Source organism: Chamaea fasciata, unplaced genomic scaffold, assembly GCF_029207755.1.
Source record: "Chamaea fasciata isolate MVZ Bird 193981 ecotype frontalis unplaced genomic scaffold, bChaFas1.0.hap1 SCAF_9, whole genome shotgun sequence".
Classification (NCBI taxonomy): domain Eukaryota; kingdom Metazoa; phylum Chordata; class Aves; order Passeriformes; family Sylviidae; genus Chamaea; species Chamaea fasciata.
This window is the reverse complement of record NW_027094094.1, coordinates 1935403-1951948: the sequence shown is the minus strand read 5'-3', so window position 1 is coordinate 1951948 and position 16546 is coordinate 1935403.

Below are 16546 nucleotides of genomic sequence, written 5' to 3'. Positions count from 1 at the left end.
AGTGCTGAAAGCATTGCTTTCCACGTGTGCCCCCTCCTTCTTCTGCCTTCACTTGCTGCTTATCATATCCCCCCATTTTTAATTATATCTTGATTTTCGTAAAATGATAATTTGTTGTTATGTTTCTGGAATGCAAACGTGAGCGTAATGGGATCTATTTTTCAGAGTTGCCAAAACAAATTAAGGAGAACGCTCGGCTCTTCCTTTGCCAAATGTTTTAGTGCTTTTCCATGAAAGCAAATCTTATTTCGAACTGTGTATTAAAGCTTAAGTAAATAATGCAGCCTGTAAGAAGCAAATTCTATTGTAAAACCAGTTACTGTTTGCAGGCTTTGCTCGGCGATACCTGCGCAGGGTTCTGCCTGGGAAGAACCGGGGTAACAATGAAACGTTGTTAATTTTAATTTGCCTTTTGCAGAGAGGGGAAAAGCTGAACTTTTTTTTTTTTTTTTCGGAGCGCTGGACGCAGCCCCCATAAATATGGAGCATTTGTTGTGGCCGCCTCACGGATGCCCAGGTAGGCGAGGAGGCTCTTGGATAACAACATCACACGGGGCTGGAATGGGAGCAGCTTTAGGCACCGAGCTTTGTTAATTGTGGGGCCGGGGGCTCGCCTGTTCTTTAGCATCTTTTATTAACATGCATCCCCAAATAATATTGACACTCTTCTTTTTTTATTAGCGCACATTTACCTTGTTCATGGTTTTATTATTCAAGAATGCAGTTGTTGCCAAGTATTAATCAATATATTATGCTGCTCAGTTGGGCAAGCTGTACAAAAACATAGTGCCCCTAGGGTTAATACAGTCAAGAACTAGAAAAGTGTTTCAGACATGTACACAACATGTGGTTTACTATTATCATTAAATGAGGTGAACTGGGACTCTATACATATGGATTTTGAATTGCATAAATTTTGATTGATATCATTTGAAGACTGAGACCCTGAAAGGGTAGATTTTGTGAAAGACGATACACAGGCCAGCTATTACCACATACAATAATACCAGGAAAAATATCTGAAATGAGCAAGGCAGCTGGCTTTTAAATAGCTAAAACATAACATCAATACTTATTTTGAATAATGGAAAAAAGAGGTAAAAGATGTTGACCTCTGCCTGACAATAACATGTTCCAAAAGTAGAACTGGTCCCGGGAGAAAACCCCCTGCTCAACAGTAGCGACTAAGAAATTTTTTCTTTCTCTCTTTCTTTCCTTCTTGTTTTCTCTTGCTTTTTCTTTCCATTTTCTTTCTTGCTCTTCTTTTTTACCCCACATTTATACTTTACTCTCCCTCCCCATCAAAGGTAAATTGTCTTTTGAACACGCAGACAAGCCGCCAGAAGGAGGAGAGAAAAAAAAAAAAAAACAAAACCCAACAAAAAACGAAACCCCAAGAATTTTTTTGCAAATTCAGGAAACACTTGAGAGGTAAAACCAACATCCTGAGACAGGAGACAAGGCCAGCTTTTGACACCGGGCTGGACCTGCGAGGCCGAAGGAAACCTGGAGCCAGGAAGCGGCCGCTGCCGGGGTCAGGCCGCCGGGGACCCCGCTCCTCGCCGCGCACCGCAGGCCCCCGCCGGCCTTTTCATGGGAAATTTGCTGAAAATTTGCTGATCTGCATGAAACATTTATTGGAGGGGGAGAGGAAGAGCCTTCCCCTGGCTTCTTGTGGGTTCCTGGTTCATATGGCATTAAGTGGGGAGCGTAATGTATGCGGGGAGGAGGCGGCAGGGCTCAGAGGAGGCCCCGCGTCCATTTTTTTTTTCTTCCCCCACTGTGTGATACACATGGAAAATCATCAATACCTCGCTCTAGCAGATTCCTTCGATTTGCCTGTATTTGTTCAAACTTTTGAGAGAGAGCACCGGATGCTTAATGCTTCATTTATGATTTATGCTCCATAAATGTATTAAAACATTAACCATATTTCTGCTATGGCATACTTGAATCCTCCCGGGGACAAGCCGGAGTGTTTCTCAGGCTGCTACTCCGGCTTCCCTGAGGAGTGAGATTATTTGTGTTGTGTTACACCTCCAAGTGTTGATTAGGCCTCGGTGTTACCCTGACAGAAGTGTCGTGTGGTGCTTCCCTTTAATGGGGTAATAAGCTACATCAACTGCATGAAGGAAATGTTCCTTTTCAAGTCAGAAACGGGGAAAAAAGTTGCTGCGCGCAGCCAGCAAAGGCTCCATCCCCTCCGTCCCCTCCGCTCCGGTGAAACCCTCAGGAATGGGAAACTCTTGGCCGTAGCACTTGGGTGGCTCTGCAAATTTATAATCGGGGTTAGAACTCTCTAATATATTAAATGGTTACACACCAGCCTTTGCCGAGCCCCGGCTTTTGACCGGCTCGCAGCCTGGCAGGCTCCGAAACACGGCTGTTAATTGGAAAGCAGGAAGGTTAAAAAAGAGACAAACTAGTTTTCTGGCTTGGCTTTGACAGTCTGGGTTATTTATGCAGGTTTTTTTTTTTTTTTCCCAGGTTTATTCCCCCCCCCTATTTTTTTTTTCTCCCCTCTCTTTTTGTGCTGGGGTGGAGGAGTGGGGGCTGTCTGGAGGATTTCTTAGTGGTTGGGAAGCTTCACATTTTTCAGTAAGCATTATTGGGTAACAATTGGTGCAAACATTATGGAGGGGGAAAGGCACATAAATCACGAAATAAAAAAATAGTTTCTGCACATTTTCAAAAAACACGTTGTGCTCTCTGAGGTCCTTTTCATTTTAACCAAATCAGGGGGAACTTGTCCTCACAGCGGCAAGGCAGATGGAACAATAAATCACAGGAACCATTGACTGCCTGCAGTGTACTCTCCGCAGCTGTCACTTTTTTGTCTCTTTGGTTTTAGCTGACATGGTTTGAGGTCCACTGTGAACCAATCTGGACTTTTTTTTTACCGTCATATCCATCAAAACGACCAGTAGCCATCAACCTACTGCAGCGATCGATTCGTTTGCTTATTCTCACGCATAAGCCAATACTCAGCTCACTAGGTGAGGCTTGGGAGAAGCACCTAATTTTAGCTTTTTTTTTTTTTTTTCTCTCCCCCTCTTTCTTTTCTTTTCTTCTTTTCCTCACCCTTTTTTTTTTTCTTTTTTTTTTCTTTTTTTTTTCTTTTTTTTCCCCCCTCCCTTTCGCCTCCAGCTACAGCTGTGATTTTCTGAGCAGTCTTGGCTAACGTTATTAAAGTTGCATCATGATAGATATAGAGGGGAGCGGGAAACAGCTTCCACCCGCACCAACAGCAAAACCCGGCAACAACCGTGGGGTTTTGCTGTTGTTGTCAGTGTTGCTTTTCAGGTGTAGCGAGACGCTGGCGAAGCTCGGAGTTTCCAACTCACTGCTTATTTTGCAAAGTAAACAAGCAAATGTTATGTGCATAACCTTAGCTGTCTCTGCAAAGGTCAGCGCCTGCCTGCCGATTTCCTCCGCCGCCTTTTGGTGGCACTCTGATGCCAGCGATTCCTCCCGCCGTGTTTGGGAAACAAGACGTCCTTTCTTAACAAAAAGACTCAATCTACAAAAGGCTGCAAAACAACAACAACAAAAAAATTTTTTTTTGATTAAATTTGAACCGGAGTAGGAAAGTTTAGCTGGGTGGGGGAAATCGCCCGGTGGGCGCTAAACTGGGGCTGGTCCGGACCCTGGGCTCAGGGGTCGCTGAGGACCTTGTGGGATGCTTCAAAAACAGGGGGGGTCCCTCCACTATCCTACAATATCCGTGGTCATACAGAAGTGGGATTGGAGATCACATTCAGTGGGCTCAGTTTATGACCTGAAACGTTGCAAAGTGTCTTTTCCATTTTAACCAAGTGCCCGACGTGCCCGTCTGTTCCTGAAATGAGAATGGACTGAACTTCAGGACACATTTTTTGTAGGATAAATAGCAGCAAGGAGATACACGGATAATACAGTCGTAGTAATGTTCTTTTTTAAATGTCAAAAATACCTGCTCACTTTAAAAGCCTCCAGTTAGGTCAAGTAAAATTTATTATATACAATTTTTTTTTTTTTTTTATAGCTGAACTCCATGATTTTGACTTGAGGTGACAGCTGAAAAGCACCAGAAACCCTTGGAATTTCAGATCTATATATTACTATAAAGGAAGAAAATAAAGTTCCGCTAGGAGAAGGCAGGGAATTGCATTTACCCAATATACATAGTTTAAAAAACACTACCCCTGAAACATTTACCTTAAAGAAAGTCAAGAGAGCAGAAGTTTTCTTTTGTATCTATAGAGCAAACATCCCTGGGATTTGTAATAAAAACCCAGTTATGAGATCCGGGGTCCCTCCTGTTAACAAGGATCTCTTAGCAGATATTGAAATATTGCCACGTTGGAGAGAAGTTATTTAAGGACCCTCCAGGAGCTGATGCGAAGGCAGATTCTGCTGAGAGTGTTTTCCTCTCTGCAAAGATTTGAAGGGAGCATGTCCTGAACATATTCCACTTTAGAGAGATGCAACAAATAACGAGCTGCAGTCAAAGCCGGCCCCACTTCATGATGAATTTCAAGGAGTGTGACCAATAATCCTTCTACTTATCTTAAAAATCCTATGGAAGTAGTAAACTGGTTCCAACAGAACTGAGAGCAAAGTGCGGGGGGAAAATAAACCAGAAACATCACAAACCAAGCCATCTGTCTGTGAGCAACCCAAGAATCCTGAGTCCACCCAAGTAGTTACTGCGTGTTTTTCTGTACTGCTAATGGATTGCATATTGTTGAAAATATGAATTACAGAATGAATCAGAGCAGGGTGGAAATTACGGGTTGGATTCTGCTCTGGGCTGCAGCGAAATTACCTGGCTGATTCTGTTTGCTGCTATTGGGGTGCACATCAGGTTAATTATTCCATGTAAATGACCGCAGATTGGCAATCTGAGCTCTCTAAATTTACCAACAGCCTGAGGAGAGAGGCTGGGAGTTGATGAGGCTCAGATCAGTTTAGGCTGTGGATTTTCACAAACCTTTACTCGCTACCCTTAACTCTGCGAGACACACACACGTCCTAAATACACCTTTAAAAATGTCTTGTGCTGGGGACATGCCAAACATCTCTTGCTCCCTTTAGGGGAGACATGAAGAGTTACAAACTCTGAGCCCTGTGCCAGAGCTGCTGCCTAGGAAAAAACCTGAAGTGACTCAGAGTTTTGGCTGAGGAGGGAGAGCAGGATAAGAGGGCCTTGCGTTATAGCAATAACCCAGGAATAAGGAATTTCACTCTGATTGCCCTGCCAGCAAAATCTGTATGTATCTAATATCAGATAACATCATCCTGCCTGTGAAAGGAAGGGCCACTAATTCCGCAGTATTCTTATTTTCAAATGAATTCCAACGCCGAGAGCACAGGGAGCAGCTTTGTTAAAAGGGACGGGCATTAATATGCCTGATGGAGACTTTTCCCCTGTTCCTACCAAAAGGGCTCTAACACAATTCCACATTTCAACCAGGAAGCAGTCCTGCATGTTCCCCAATTAGCTGCGGTAGACGTTTAATAAAAAAGAAAAAAAAAAAAAAGGACAGTAAAAAGAAAAAAAAGAAATTAAAAAAAAAAAAAAAAGCTGTGAGGGCACAAAAACTTTGTTCTCCGCTCGCATACAAAACACGGTTGGGGTGGAACCCCCCCAAAAAAGCCACGTGGGTTCCTGCTGGGTGAGGTTTAATTGGAGCCCCCAGCTGCCCCCCGGAGTGGCCAGCACAGGCAGAGTCCTGGCAGGACTGAGCCGCAGGCGCTGCCGAGCGGGCGCTGCCGCCGCCGCCGCCGCCGCTGTTGTTATTTTCCAAGAGGAAATATTTCGGGTCTGCCCTAACATTAGTGCAACATATCACTGCGGCTGCATTCCCTGCTGACTGCAGGCTGTTTGATGAGTAATTAGGAGACCTTCTCTTTTAGTTTGTTTGACATATTTTACAAAACGTGCAGATCTGTTAAAAATTTGCTTGTTCATTTAAAAAGGCAGAGTTCCTAAATGAAGCGGAGTATTTGCTAAATAGATATAATTTTAGGATGTGGGTTTGTTGTATATTTTTTTTTTTGCTGTTGCAACTTCAAACACAATAGGCTCTTTTTTTGCCTTAGAAAGGATTTTTTTTTTCCTGTTTCTGTGGAGAAGTAATTATTGTTTGTGCATCTGTGTAGCTTCACTCAGAGCTCATACAGAGAACATCGCTGTAATGCTTAGAGATAAACATATCTAGACATACAGATCTCCATGTGTGTACTTAAGTTTGTTTATATTTTACACCCACATGTCAAAACTGGCATCATTAAGTACTTACTGGAAAGCAATAAACACAGCTCTCTTTCCTCTGCCCAGATCAAAGGTGAACACTTTTCCCTTCCTTTTCCATTAAAACATCTTTAGCAAATAAACCTCAGAGAAAATATTAAATAGTCTCAGATATTCCAGCACTCGTCTACCAAACACAATTTGAGGATCATCTGCTGCCTCAGATTGCGTGATTTCAGCTGGTGATTTACCTTTCCTAACTACGGCAGGGTTGTGTAATTAAAAAGTTTAATTTTTCATGATTTGAAAGCACTTGGAGTTTTTTTGAACATAGATATGATTTTCTTCATTTTAACTGTGCAAAGAAGTGACACGTCTCAGCACCCTTAATTTCAGGCAATGTTGCTTCTTGCAGTGTTCAAAATTAGAGATGAAAAATTAGACATTCAAAAATAGAAATATAACTGCTCTCAATTTATTTAAGGCAAAAAAAAACCCCACTGGTATTTAAAGCCAAGCAATCCTACCCACCCAAAGGTTAAAGTTGTCCCCAAAAAAGCAATGCTGGAATAAGGCTATGCTGGCTGAGATTAAAATCCTTTAGTGCTGCAAAATGTGAGCGCAGGGATGATTTAAAAGCCCGGTACTTTTCTAGTCAGCTCCACTTATTGCTTCAGGCTGAGCATTTTGTTTTTCTTTTTTTTTTTTTTCCTCCCTCCTTTCTTTTATTATTATTATTATTATTATTTTCTTTTCCAGTGAACACTCCATTGCTTATTTAGGGGAAGCATCTCATTCATCTGTGCCTGCTTCTTGCCGAGACTTTTTCCTGCTGGAGAATTACTGCCTGGCACATCAATAGGCTGCAAATTATATAAGGGCTGTGTTTAACTTGCAGCCGGATTGCCATTGTCGGGAGGGTCGGTGTCTTTTAGCTAAACTGCCTTTTTCTGCAGGAATTTCAGATGTCTGTAATTGCTGCTCCTTTCAGCACAGCTTAAGGTATCAATATCAACTCGATTTGAATATCATAAGTGGGAAGTTGCTCTAAGCAAAACAAAAACATGTCAGTTGCCCAGGTGACATTTTGTAGCAAACAAGGAAATCACAACTCCAGGAAGTGTTGTATTTTATGCCAACAACAATATGACAGTTTTCTCTGTAAAGAAAACATGACACTTTTCCAAATATCAGAGGATGCCTCCGCTGCTCAAGGGATTCCTGTACTGTCACTGAAATGGAAGGTCACAGGCTGGTTTCATGATTTCTATAGTTTCAAAATGTTGTGGTGGAGCGTTTGCACGCTAAATGCTGTAGGCTAAGGGAAATCTTTCCCTTCATCTCTGAGAGAAGTGACAGCAAGAAAAAGGTCCTACTTTGACAGCAGTAACCTCTAGGTCTAGAGGTTCTGCCCCAAGCAACTCTGAAGTAAAATTACCTATGTTAATGTGTTGTCCTCGCTGTCATGCAGCCACACGTGTGCAAACCGTGGCCTGGGGGGTGAGTGTGCAACCAGGGGCTGTGTGGGACCTCTGGAAAATCCTCCTGTCCCGTTCCTTCCTGGTCTTGGATGGAATAAAGACTGGAAAGTTTCTGCAAATGGTTTCTTTTAAGAGGTGGGCTTTCCACTTCGACTTCAAGACCTACTTGCTATGTGGGTACCTGATTCTTGGAGTTTAAATAAACTGACTTTTTGCTTTAAGCTGGGGAAAAAAAGTTTTAACTTCAAGGGCTATGGATAGGATCAAAACACATTTGTTTCCAGCCTTCCTCCCTTTTTTTTTTTTTTTATTCTTCCTTCTCCCCCTTAAAAAAAACACACCTTAGTCTATAGATTATATACTTCCTGCTGCCCTTTTTATAAGCAATAAGAATTTAATAACTGAGGGCAACTCTATAGTAATATTTATATGGGTCAAATGGCTTAAAAGTATGCAATAAATGTAAAGTTATGAACCACATTGCCCCTTTTTAAATAATGCAGCTAGCACCAAGATATTATGTTTCATATTCTGGAAAAAGGTGTTTTAGCCTAGGCTTTAGGAGTACACCAGACATGAAAAGTTATACTGATCCCATAATAAAGTCACTGCCTGCTTAATATGGTGTGTTATGTAGAGCTCCAGATCTTAATAGCAGACCACAGCAAGAACGTCCCAGATGATATCAACAAAACCTTCGCTTTCTCATTAGCAATCAGCAAATTCTCCTGGTGGCTGCTGGTTTCAAATAAGGGCAAGTGCCTCAATTCCGAGTGGGAAGCCCAATAGGATAATAGAAATAATGCAGTCTAATCAGGGGCGAGCACACCAGATCCCCCTGCCAGGGCAGGCACTGCTGGGCTGGGTGACTCCCCTTCTGCAGCTTTTAACAGCCCTCCCCGTCCTGAGGAGCAGGATCCATGGGATGGAGGGAAAGGCAGCTGGAAAAGCCTCCTCGTGCATCCCCACCATCACCTGCCTCTCCGTTGCCATTCACGGATAAGAGGGGCTTGAGGACGTTTGTACAAAAATTAAACGTTAAAAATCCCCTTGCAGTGGTTGCTGTGAATACCTAAAGAAAAGCTGCGCTGGTTTCTGTGTCTGTAAAACACACCTATGTCTGCATGGGGATGGGGGGGGGGGGGGGGAGGGGGGGGGTCACAAATTGTTTTAATATGGCCTTGGATAAATCAGATCAAATATTTGTCATCGCGGCCAAAATGACCATTCCTTTGTCGGCCAGCATGCTCCTGAAACCTGCATCAGAGCTGCTACCTGCACTGGTGTTTTTATTCCTTATTGCTGTTGGATTTAAACAGACTTTGTGTTTGGACACACACTTGCAGCAGGGCATTATTAAGCGTGGGGACAACCACTGCTGTTGGCCATTCTGATGAAAGTGTGAAGGACACGCCATCCTCCTGCTCCTGCAGCCTGAATAATCCATGGCTATGCTTGGGGAAATGAAGAGCAGTTTTAGTTTTAGCACTGATTTTCTAATTGTAAGGGCTTTTTCCCCCCCTCACATTTTCCCTTGTGGTATTCACGTGCTCTTAGAATATCCTGATTTCTATTGAAGAGCGATTTTTTGCGCTCTTGTTCAGTCCTGGTTAAAAATTAAGCCTGCAAATGTGGCTGGTGCCACGCAAGGAAATGCAAGTCTAAGCTGCAGCAGTGTAAACAAAAAAGTGTTTTAAGAGGTGCTTAACTGTGTTTTGAACCCTGATTAAGCCTAAGGTTACTCAGTGTTTATATGTGCATTCGCAGTGCACTGGGAAAATTCAGTGTTTAATGGTTCCTGTGCTGATCTTTTGTTAGAGCCCTGGGCTGTGGTGCCCGAGAGCAGCGATTACTGGCCAGATTAAAAACCACAAACTCTTTCTAATTCAGAGTTTTGTCCGACTTTGTTCCTGCTGATGTGAAACAGGGCTCCGTATATCTCTTAGGGTTTGGGATTTTAAAAACTGACACCACAGTTCAGTCCCCTGAGCTTTTATTTAGCTGATTTAGTGGGGCAAGGTAGTGTTGTTTTGGACACATCAAATTGAATAGTTTCCATCTATGGGTCTCATTATGGTTCTCAGGTCTGATTTTTTTTGTCGTTGTTTAATAACCATGAGATAGTAAATGGACGAGGAATGTACCCCTAGAGGGCAAAGGGCTCCAAAAAAACGGGTGATAACTTAGGGAGATGAGGCAATAGCACGGAGCTGCATTTCCAACTTCTCTGCACTATTTTGAATTCTGTGAATGACCTTGCTGAGTACTTCATTCTCCTAAAATAACGAGCAGGTCAATACCAGTCCTGCTTGTGTGATAAAACACAGTAATTGCTGACCAGGACATGTCCACAAAGGAGCCGGGAGAGCTGATCTGGGGGAGCGAGGACGTTTCCACCAGCAGGGTCAGGAGATCCTGACAGTTCAGGACAGTCCATGGCAGGGAAAGACAAGACATGTCGAGGCAGATTGAAAAAACAAACTGATGGACGAGGGTGACGTGACCAAAGGGAAAACTGTGTTGGCAAATAAATGCATATTTACTAAAAGAAAACCTCTGGCTTATCAGAAGTGAGAGGTGAAATTGAGACTACTGATGGTAAATTGCACGATTATGGTGCTCAAGTGAGAGGGAGAAAAGAGCTCTGGGAGAAAAGTAGGCCCGGCAACATCTAAGCACCAGCTACCTGCACCTCCACGGAGGTTAGAAACTTAGGAGAAGGTTTCTGATATCAAAGCAGCGAGGCTGTGGAGCAGACTCCATACGTGGGTAACGATGTGCAAAACCACTAACGGCTCCTAAAGCAGAGCCTGATGACAGAGGATTAGAGGACACAGTTGTCTGCACTGGAGAGGGCCTGGGTGGGAAGACCCGAAGAGCCTCATCCAGTCCAGTTTAATGGAAACACCCTGGAAACTGGAAATACTGAGGCACACCTAGCTCAGACTGTCTAAACTTCCATTTTCAGTTGTTTTTATTAGGTGGCTTTAATCCGTGCGGATTCCAGGCGTGGGGAACACTTGGCCTCAGCCACTCTGCAGCGTGGGAGGGCACCTTGCAAGAGGTGCTGCAGTAACAGGGGCAGGGTTTGAGTTTCTATTTTACCCACAAAAAGAGGTTTTGGAGTGATTTCAACAATGCTGGTGAGCTACAGAAGAGTTCAGAGATTAAGGAGCACAAGGTAGGCAAGAGGAGGATGTGCTCTGCTCAGGTAGAGCAGATGCACAGGGCCACGGCCCTGAGGTGATGCCACCTCCCTGTGTCTTACTCTGTAGGAACAAGAGACAGATTAAATCCAGAAAAGAAGCATGAAAAGAGAGAATACAAACCACAGAAAGGAGAATATTAAGATATTAGGCAGCAGTTCTTCCCTGTGATCCTGGCTGAGGAGTTGCAGCTGCCCCTGGATCCCTGGAAGTGTCCAAGACCAGGCTTGGAGCAGCCTGGCACAGTGCGAGGTGTCCCTGCCCCTGGCAGGGGGTGGAATGGGGTGAGCCTTTAGTCCCCTTCCAACCCAAACCAGTAACTCTTGCCTGAGCTTTCAAGACTGATATCGAAGTTGCCTCCCTCCAGCCCGGGGTTGCACTGGAACGGCACTGGCGGGAGTTGTGCCCAGGGAGCGTCATTTGCATGGTGGCTTTCATCGCATCCCACATGTGGGCATGCCAGCCTTGGTGTCCTGGAAACCTTGTGTGTGTGCAGCTTCCCTGCTCGCCTGACAGGGGATCATTAGTAACTCGCTGATGTCTCTCTCTGTTTGTTCTACTTCACGAGGCACTTCCCCAACTAATTTAGAACAAAGCTCGGTGTTTACTTGGCTTCACAAGATGACACTCTTTTCCCCCCAAGATTGCTGCAAAGTCTTGGCAGAGAATATTTACATAAACAGGTTTCAACTTCATCAAGAACAGGTCGGGAAAGGAGGGCAAATCCAAGTGGAAGGGAAATAAAGCAGAGCGCGAGGCAGAGTAGTTGGTCTCTCATTTAGGGCTGCAAAAGAAGCACTTGGAATGTTTGCAGGGCCGGTGTAGCCCTGCTGAGAGAGTCACGCAGTTACCTGAGACCCCTAAAACTCCTGGAAATGTGGAGGAAGAGCTGTGGGGAGTGGTGGAGGGACAGCAAGGGCAGCACGAGGCAGCAAATGACCAGCTCATCACTGCAGCTTTGTGCTACCACCATGCACTGGAAGCCTTGGAAGCCTAGAAATGATGAAATTTTAATTGTTAGCAATCTCTCAGGGTCCTGGGGAGAAAACCTCGAGGACTGGAAGGAAGGGAGAGGGTGGCAGCACCGCTGATCTCCCCACAACTTCAATCCCCAACTTTTTCCATCTTGAGGGAAAGGCGGCTCCTCCGTGCCCATTCCAGGAGCCCAGGGGTGTCTTGTGCGGACAGAAAGAAAAGGAATTAGTTTACGGGAAGCGGATGGGTCCGGTATGTAAATAAAAGCCACTTGCATCCTCATTATGGGGGCTCTTTTGAATAAATGTTAGCCTTTAAGTGCCAGCTGTCACTCTATGCATGGCCTCCCTTCTTACAACTAACCTCTCTGTCACCTCGCCTTGTCTCCCTAACTTGTCCTATTATGCAGTACCAAGCTGAGTCATTGTTTCAAGCAGGAGGTGACATGTTAATAGCTTAATAATAGTATAATCTCGCAAATAATAATATGCTGTCACACTGTCTGAAGCACAATGTTTACAGGAGAAGTGGTAATGTATGATGACAGTAATTTGAATAAAAATGAATTTACTGCTCTTGTCTCATTTGCAGTAAATTTTCGCATCTTTCATGCACAACTGGTGCTCCATGACCTCTTTCATTATTGTGTTCTCAGTGGCTGCTGCCTGCTTTAAAGTGAAAGGCAGGCAAATGAAACAGAAACCTGCAGCTTAATAAAGGGTCTCCAGAAAAAGAGTTCTCGCCGCGGCTTCTGGAAATCTCACTTTGTTTGTTTACGGAGCCGAGGCGGTGCCGGCCAGGCTGATCAATTAATGCAAACTGCAGGTGCCGATTGAAAAGCAGGCACCACGAGCTGACAGGATTTCGGCATGGGCAATTTGCAAAATAATCGTCATGAAATTGTGGCAGAGGGGGGAAGAGTGCTCGGGATGCAGAGAGGATCGTTGGGGTTGGGATTCGAGTTTGCAGCTTAAGGAGAAACTGCTTTTTAAATGCTCTGGGCGCTTGGTGTGGGGAAAAGCAATCCTTGAGTTAATTATGAATGCGGGGTGGTGTGATAGCGAACTGGTAAAATTTAAAAATTATCCCTGAATGCATAAAATATTTGGTTCTGGGTGGTTTCTGCCTCGCCCTGTGCTGTATCATAAAATTCTGCCGTTTCCATGTCTGGTACAGGCCAGGACTCCTGGTATTATCCTGACAAATAAATAGGGAATGTACTCTGTATCAAAACTGCCTTTGGAAAATCTAAATCCCTAGGACAGTTCTGTTTCTCTGAAAAGAAAAAAGAAGTTATTACGTGATGTGGTTCATTTGATGAAAAAGAAGAAAGTTTCCAACTCGCAACTGATATGCCTGGACTAAATTTAGTTTGATGGAATGAGGACAACTAATTGAAACTTGCTGGGACTCAAAACAACCGTGCAGGACAGATTCTCCCCAAAACTGCTGGGTTTTATCTGAGTTTAAGTGAATGTATAGAATTAAAAAATACGGTTTGCATGACCTAATTTGACATAATTATGACCCCAGTTTACCCCTCTGTCTTTATATACATAAATACAGTTATGTGTTTTTTTTTCATTACTCGTGCTTGTACCTAACAAATAGAGTATTTTCCTCTAAATTGAAAGTTCAGCAGTGTTAGGTTTTTTTGGAAATAACACTGCTGCTGCTCTTCTGATCCTCCTGCAGAAACTGGGAGCTGAGCTGGAGACCAGCCTCACTGATAGGCCATGTCAGGTGGGAAAATCCAGGAGGAAAAGGACACACTTGGTGATGGATTATCATAAAACAGCGTTTGTTGTATTTTTGAATCTGAGTTTTTAAGAGGGGCAAAAATTGGTCTTCAGTATCCCAGCTTTGCTCACTGGTGCTAAAGGGTCAGCTCTTTCTTCCAGCTGGTTTTGAAAATAAAATATTGATTTAAATAGTTCAAAACTGTTTCCAAATCTAACCCCATGGCAGGGGATTGGAACTGGATGGTCTTCAAGGTTCATTCCAACCCAAGCATCCGGTGATTCCATGATTCTATGAAGAGAGTGCAGCTGATGGGTTTCATAACCACCTTGCAAGACTGAGGTTGTTTTTGAACAGAATTTTCCTTTTTTTTTTTTTTTTTTTTTTTTTTTTTTTTTCACATGAAAAGTACAAGAGGCTTCAGTGGGATTGCTTAGAGTTGCAAGGGCTGCAACCCCTCCAGGTAACTGCATTAAAATAAATTGTTTTGCTGAAAAAGATTTTTCTATTGGAAAACATTTTCTGCATAAAAATCGTTTATGCTTTCCCAGTGTACTTTTCACCATTTTCTTCACTCTGGAAAATCCCAGTCCTGTGCACCAAAAGACACTCGTGACATTACAGAGCTAAATAATGATTAATGGAGATGATGTGCAAAGAACAGAGCAACAAAGTCTCTCTTTGGCTGGTGGAGTTTATTTCATGTATATAAAAGGTCTCTTTCCCCTGAATCACTGATGTTCAAGGGGATATCGACACTTCTATGTCCTGCTTGAAACTCAAAGGTCCTTTTTGTTGCCACCTTTTAATTATTTAAATGTAGGCGAATCTGATTAAAGCTCTTAATTAGATGTATTTAAGATTGGCAAATATGTCACTGTCCTGAGCAGCCAATGTCATCCACTGATACGTGTCAGTTATTTGCTAAATTGCAGGAAAGTTTCCTGGGGACAGGAAAAAACCCCAAAAATATTGTGTCTGTGGAAATAAATACTTAGTGGACCTGATTTTGGTGGCATGAAAGTCAAGTGGAGTTTTTAATTGACTCCAACAGGATCTGGATCAGGCCTGTGGGGTGTTTGGTGCTCAGTTACAAGTTAGTGCTCTCTCTAATCACCTTGTTCTCTAAAGGAAATAGATACTAAACAGGAACCATCTGGTAATACATTCTGTACCTCTTAATTACAATGTTTTGAGTGGCACCTAAATAAATTTCATTTACAAGCACATGACTGCTTGTCAAAAGCTCTGTTGATAATTTTATTATTGTCGTTTACCTTCTCGCTTAATGACCCCGGCCCAGTAAAGTCAGGAATATTTAGCTCCATTGCAAAAAAAAAACCCCAACAAAACACAAAAAAACCAAAAAAAAGTGATTGTCTTAACAATAGAAAGACATAAACTCCATCTCTCAGGGTGTGTTTCTGATTATTTTCAAATGTTTGGAATACATATGACATGGGGATGGGTCTGCAATAAAAATTACCAAAAATTCTGATTTCCTGGTAGAGAGGAGAAGCTGAGGCAGCTCTGCAGAGAGCCTGGGATGGTTGTAAAGCCCTCGTGTTATTTTATGATCTCCATGTTCCTGCGTAGATGTACTGTAGCATTTAGACAATTTTCTCTTTGTTAGCTGCAGGAAAAGATCAATATTAAAAAGAAGTTGAGTGACTCTGTGAATTACTCTCCTGCGTTCACCCTGGGAAGTGGGGATTGAAATCCCGTCCCTGGTTTGGAGGCTGAGCCACAAACCCAATTCTAAGACCACTTTGGAGCCATCCCTACATTTGGGGGTTTCCAGTCTGGGGTTGTTGCCTATCCACAGCTAGAGCTGAAAATGGCTCTTCTGACGTCTTAGTAATCTCTGGTGGAAATTAGTCTGTATTGCAAAATCAACATAGAATGTGGTAGGATGATTAGCAGCCTCCTTTGGAGAAAAACCTGGGACAGCACAGGGATGGAGCCATGCCCCTGGAAGGTGCCACCTCAGTGCTTGCCCTGCCCTGCAACTCACAGAAAGGTTTTTTGGGGGGCAGGGAAAGATTTTCTCATGCCATGACATCTACCAGTGGCACATCCTCTCACCAGGGATGAGCAGCTTCCTGCGCAGCAAATCCTCATCTGTCTACATTCAATAATTGTTGGAGACAAAACAAATCGCAAATAATGTGCAGCTTTTGCTAAGTTTCGCTGGGAAACTGCTAATTCAGCTTTGTAATTCAAAAGTCTTTTTAAAATAACAAGTTGGAGGAGACAAAAATCCTAGGAGGGAAGGCACAAGGGAGGTTTCTGGGAAAACAGGAGGAATGTGGCACCTGGAGGGGTTTTGTCCAGTTCTTTGGGATGAGCTGCCCATGGGAAAACATAGAGGCATAAAAAGTAAAATAACCTTATTTCTAAATTCATGGCAAATTAAAAAAGGAATCCTACTGCTCTCAGCAGGGTCCTTTATTCCTTTTTAGTTGCAGCTGATGGTTTTTCTCTTCTTAAAATAATTTTGTCTCCGGGTCTCAATCTTGATGTGGGAACTTTAGGAAACAGATAAGCTTTCAAATATTTTTTTAATCAATGCTTTGGCAAGCTGGAGTTGAAATAACATTTAAATTCCGAGAGATGCTGGTGAAATAGAGGATGATCATCGCCAGGTGGGTTTGTAAGTCGGGTTTGAGGCAACTGAGCTGCCTGAGCAGGAGAGGGAATTCACCATACACAGCAAACTGTTATCCCCTACAATATAATATCTGGATTTGAAGCTGATATTTAAAGAGGGCACTTGCTTTACTTATGAGATTAAAGGCAAATGCTCTCTTTTAAAAATGAAGTCATGCTGTGTTTTGCACCTTTTGACACTTATTAACTCAGGTCATTAAAAAGAGGCTAATTAAAAAAGAATGTAAAACAAAAGAGTC